We start from the raw sequence: 6,333 nt of genomic DNA on the forward strand, positions 1-6,333 counted from the left end.
CGAAATTAACCCGGAGTCCCCCATTACGGTGTGCCTCTTAATCAGATCGTGATTCTGGCACGTAAAACCCCAGAATTAAAATTTTTTTATTCCTATTCGAAAAATTTCATATTTGCTTACCTCTAGTTTTATTCCAGGTCACTGCAGTGCAGTCTCTGAAGGAGGTTCCCCACTGCTGTCTTTTTTATAAATGTATGGTCATTGTTAGCGAGTAGAAAGCGCTCCTTAAAGTGTATTCATGAAACCAAGAAATCCTACAGCGAGTCCATGTCTTCGTTTACAACAGAGCTCTGTTGCCTGAACTGCTATAATGCCTCGCTTATGTATGCGTGCACAGGTCCCGAAACGAGTTATTCATTCGAGATGAACTGGAGACGCAGGAAAGGTTTTCATGAGGTTTGACAGCTTCACTCTGCCGTCAGCGCTGAGGCTCGTCGGTGAACCTGACGTTAGACTTCGCGCAGACCCTACCTCTTGCGTGGATGTCAAGCTTTTCATTGAATTCGAATGTCCCTGGTGCCACGCTGACTTAGGTAATCTCGGGTTTTTATTTGTTCCGTGCACAACGAAATCGCTACGCCACGGCATCCACTCCCGCATTGTGCCATTGTTTACACACTTTGGGAGCGAGCGACGCAAGGGCCGAGAGACGAAAGAGTGGCTTTTCACTCTGTGCAAGCCGCGTTGTAAGCAGCGAACACTCTACAGCACACGCCAGTCGTACAACAGCCAACAACTCCGCCGCTGACCGTTTATCTCGCCCACGGTCGCCGCCTGGCCACCGGAGCGCGAAAGAAAGCGTGTCACGTTTTGGGCGACTCAATTGCGCAGTCACCTCAAAGATGAAACGGGTTTAGCAGCGAGAACGACGACGGGGAAGCGAGAGCAGAGGCGAATAAGAAAGAGAGACAAGGGCAGCAGAAGCGCGCAACAGCGCGGGAGGAGGACTGGAAGCACTATACCATTATGTCTGTCTGTCGATGGAATCGATACCGACGACGAAAAGTATACCTGGTCTGTGCAGCGCCCAGTGGTGTGGAGCAGGCGGGTCCGTTCCTGGCGCCATTGCTTTGTTTATTTTTCAACTTTTTGTTCTTTTTTCTTTATCGGGGGAACCGGCGTGACTGGTCTAGGGACATTCCGTCGCGCTGACTTTGCCGCAGCCGAGCCAAGGCCGAAGAATAAAGCACCCACACAGCGTACGCACGTACAGTGATAAAAAATTGAAACGTGAACAGCCACGAACACCTTTGATGCGTATAATAATATGGAAGTGTGACGTGTAATCGCTCTGTAACCAGTTGCATGGAGTTGATAGTGTACTAAAATTTTACTAAGACTGCCACTTTATTTTTAAAAAATACTTACACTAAGCGTACGTTTTGGAGTTTGAATTAAGCTGCTGTTACAAATAAACATAGGCGAAACTGGGAAGGACACAATTTGAGACAGCATTTTTAGCTTTAATATTTCTACCACATGAATGAAAATCTAAATACTAGCTATAGACAAGCGATAACAATCAATATAGCTGAGCGAAGTGTGGCACACCAACTAATAATGTGCCGAACAAGGTTAAAATGGAAAAAGCAACAAAGCAACACTCACATTGATTTCTGACTGAAAAGACGACGCCTCAGTTGTGACATATAGGCGTACGTATACCGGGTTTTTCAACGAACACTTTCAAAAATTTTTTTATAGATTTCCAATGGCAGATAGCGCAATTCTAGTTCATCAGCTGGTCTACTCGAAGAGGCGGATATTACTTGCACAAAACAGAAATGCATAATCGACTAATTAACAAAAATGTACTAATTAAAGTTTTAACTAATTCTAAGGATGACACTAGTTTCGATATATTAATTCCTGAACTTTGTGGAGAAATGCACGGGCGTTCTAGGTACTTTTGTGCTCCAATGCATAAGACGACGTTTTGCTAAGAAAGTAAGCTTGTTTGTTTGAGAGTTCTTTATTGTGCATAATAATAAGGTTACAAATGGGGATTATACATACATACAGAGGGAGGTCCCATAGTCAACAGACTGTACAGAGGACCTCCCATTACAAATGGAACGACAGTGCATATTTACCGCAATTTTGACAGCGCATATCTCGTAGATGCTGTCATCTACACAATTCTTTTCCAGTGGATATGCCGCACTACATCTGCAGGCTTGGAGTGACGCCAGACACCGGCGAAAGATGCCGAGTATGAGTGGGGCTATACTAATCCAGACTTCAATGCAAAAGTGAGGGAAAAGCAAGCGGTTGAACAGGCAATTGACAACTACGACGTCGATTCTAGAAACGCTAGAGGAAAGATGCCGGTAGAATTCGCAGAAAGGAATAAGCTGAGAATAATGAACACCTTCTTCAGGAATCGTAGCAACAAAAAGTGGGCCAGGAAAAGCCCTAATGGTGAAACAAGAAATGAAGTTGATTTCATACTTTCTGCCGATCCCAGCGTAGTGCAGGACGTAGAAGTGATAGGTAGGGTAAAGTGCAGTGATCATAGGTTAGTGAAGGATAAGATTCACCTCAATTTGAACGGAGAAAGAGTAAAATTGGTCAAGAAGAAACAGGTCAACTTACAGGCAGTAAGGGTAAAAGCAGACAAATTTAAGCTGGTACTTGCAAACAATATGCAGCCTTAGAACAGAGAGATAATGATGATGACATAGAGGTAATGAATGAAACCGTAACGAGGCTGGCTTCAGAGGCCGCAATTAAAGTGGGAGACAAGGAACCAAGGCAACCAGCAGGCAAGCTCTCCCAGGTAACAAAGGACCTAATAAAGAAACGACAAAGAATGAAAGTTTCCAACTCAAGAGATAAGATCGAATTCGCGGAACTGTCAAAACTGATCAACAAGGCGAAAATATTCGAAATTGATATGATGAAGGTGATATTCGAAGTTATAACGTGAGAAAGACTGAAGAAGCCGAAAAAAATGGACGCAGCCTGAAATCAGTGCGAAGGAAACTTGGCATAGGACAAACCAAGATGTATGCGCTGAAAGATAAGCAGGGTAACATCATCAGCAATCTCGAAGGTATAATAAAAGCAGCGGAAGAATTCTATACTGAACTCTAGAGTTTGTGAAGGAGTGCTTTTACCTAGGTAAACTAATCACAGGGAACCCTGACCATAAGAAGGAAATTCACAAAATAAAAATGTGTTGGGTCACATAAGGCAGACATCGTGAGCTCCTGACTGGAAGCTTACCGTTATCACTGAAAAGGAAGGCGTACAATCAGTGCATTTTACCGGTGCTGACATATGGGGCAAAGACTTGGAGACTGACAAAGAAGCTTGAGACCAAGTTAAAGGGACACTAAAGGTTACCAGAAACTCAAGTTAAAGTGGTAGAGCAATGTTCTAGAACGTCTAAGGCGTCAATATAATCGCGAACAGAGCTTTAGTAACCGAGAAATTGAGGTAAATGCATGACACGATTTGAGACCCCCCAGCGACATTCCGGTACTAGCCCGATGACGAAAGGTCTCCTCATAATTTGTGTTACTAATACTCAACTACTCGTATTAAAAATATCATTTCATTCGATTATAAGCCGGAAAAAATGCTACTTGTCTACGTCTATTCGATTCTAGGAAAAAATAACATTTTGACGTTACCCTTCAGTAATATGGGTGTTCGAAAGGTTTCGTTTTCGCTCGACTCTGCGCCGCGCACGCTTTGGAGTTTCAGTAGTTTCGTTACCGCGTCGTGCTGTGAGGGTTCTGCTCGCGAAACTTTCATTTGGAACAAGCAGCGAGAATGCCACGTCCATGTGATGTCGTGGGAAGCCCTCGTTGCTTTCCCGCTCCGGAGAGCCGGTGTCGAGGCCGCCGTCGTAGTACGCAACGACGCCGGCAGTGCGAGCCCTCAGAAGCAGGTCGCGCTCGTCGGTGCTCAAATCGCTGAAGTTGAGCCCACCATCGCGAGCCAATCTGTCGGTGTCAGGGTCCATTGCGACGAGCGTCGAAGTTAGCGTCATAGAATGAAGTACCAGCTTATGGGCGTCTTGCGCTGGAGTGTGAGGTATAGTAGCGGCGCCTGGTGGCGGTGCGGGAAACGACATCTGGGTCGTGCCAGCTTGGGTCGTATTGAGCCCTGGCTGTGGCGAAGCACGTTTCTAGGCCGAGTTTTGCGTCGATTCGCACATTTTTATGCCCTGTTGCGAGTGCGAAAAGGCTCGTCGCTTCTCATAGACCACGCCGACCACGCTGCGAGCTCGCTGCAGCCTATAGTTTAACGAAAACGGACTCTCCGTGTGCCGTGGGACGTAACGTGGGACGTAATTCGTTTCTCCTTCCGCTAGCCACCATACTCCCGCTTTCGCTCTGCTGTCGGCTCTGTCTTGGCTCTGTTTCTGGCCGCGCGTTCGCGTTTTGCGCAGAAAAGCCGTAGCGCCGTCTGCGGACGCCGTTCTACTCACCGATGGCGCAACGTCACTATGAGACCATGATGTCAGTTCTCCTCGATCGGAGGGCGGGCGATTTGAACTGCGCTAGAGGTACGCGGACGCTTCAGAACGCATTTTCTCTTAAAATAAGTCTCTCCTTGGCACGAAACAAGCGTTTCGAGGTTTCTGGGATGGTATTTCAACAGTCCACGTTGACTTAATAGTAACCTTTAGTGTCCCTTTAAGGACCGCGCGAAGAGCGACGGAACGAAGAATGCTAGGCATAACTTTAGGAGACAGAAAGAGAGCGGTTTGGATCAGAGAGCAAACGGGGATAGACGATAGTCTAATTGACATTAAGAGAAAGAAATAGCGCTGGGCAGGTAATGTAATGCGCACATTAGATAACCGTTGGATTATTAGGGTGAGAGAATGGGTACCAGAGAAGGGAAGCGCAGGAGAGGACGGCAGAAGACTAGGTGGTGCGACGAAATTAGGAAATTTGCGGGTGCTAGTTGGAATCGGTTGGCGCAGGACAGTGGTAATTCGAGACCGCAGGGAGAGTCCTTCGTCCTGCAGTGGACATAAAATAGAATGATGATGATGATGATGATGATGATGATGATGATGATGCCGGGCATTCTCACCCACTACAATTTGTAAATTGCAATATGTGCCATAAGGTAATTAGTTAAAAACTCATAGTGAATTTTTGTCGACTAGTCGATTATGCATTTAAAAGGTTTGTTCAAGTTATGTCCGCCTCATGGATTAGAATTATGCCATCTGCCACAGCTAATAAAAAAATGGGAGGGTTCGTTGAAACGCCCTGCATAATTTCTTACTGTTCATTGCATGCCTAGCCTGGACTTTTTGCCGGTCCATAAAATCAGACCAGTAAACCAAGTGCCTTAAAGCTTCCCGCGTCCGGCGTGCACAGAAGTAGTCTATACCACAATCAAACGAGATACCAGAGGAATTTCTTAGTCGATAGACGAGAAATATAATCTTATAATTCAGTGTTCTGCAATTTTTTCGCCGAGAAATGTCTTTAAAGCGCTGAAGCGATTGCGTCGTACACGAATGATAATTAATGTTCACATGAGCATGGCAGTACTTGGGAACCATTAATTGCGTCATGTGGTGCACCTTTGTGACATAAATCAGAATAGCAAAAACAACATATCATGGCAAAAACAACGTGCAGATCAATATACAGGAGGAGGTCCGAGAGCACGCCGTAGTCGGACCTCCTGCCAAAGGTTACAAACAAGAGTAGTTGCTAAACTAAAACAGCATAATAGCAGCAGTAAGCTTAGTTGTGTTAGAACAAGAAAATTAACGCACATAAAATAAAGAAGTACGAAACTAAAACTATGAGCAATGAACATTATTCTAAGAGGTCGATATAAACCTAATAATTCAGTGAGAATACAAGTCTTTTTCAAATGTACCAAGTGATGAACAGCGTTTAAGATAAGTTGTTAGAGTGTTTCAAATAGATAAAGCAGAAAAATATGTGGTAGGTCGACTATATAAAATTCGTATTACAGGTATTAAACGTTTCCATCTTACGCAAATCTAGTAGGATCGGTGTTAAGATCAACACTACAATATACACTTGATCGTGTAAGATGATGCAATGATTTGATCACGATAATCGCAAGATAATATTTAAGTAAACTAGAAATTGACAATATATATATATATCAAAACTGTGAAGCAACGAGGAGGCACTGTTGTGCCATGAACTGCACTTTAGTATTCTGATGGTTTGCTTTTGTATGCGCTATTTAGGAGATAAATAAGATAAGTATTGCCTCATGTCGTGATTCAGTAGTTAATGTGACTGTGAATGAAGGCGTGGTATAGTGTAATTGTATAGTGTATAGTGTATAGTGTAGAGCTATGGAAAGAATAATGAT

This window comes from Dermacentor variabilis, unplaced genomic scaffold (assembly GCF_050947875.1).
Source record: "Dermacentor variabilis isolate Ectoservices unplaced genomic scaffold, ASM5094787v1 scaffold_12, whole genome shotgun sequence".
NCBI lineage: Eukaryota > Metazoa > Arthropoda > Arachnida > Ixodida > Ixodidae > Dermacentor > Dermacentor variabilis.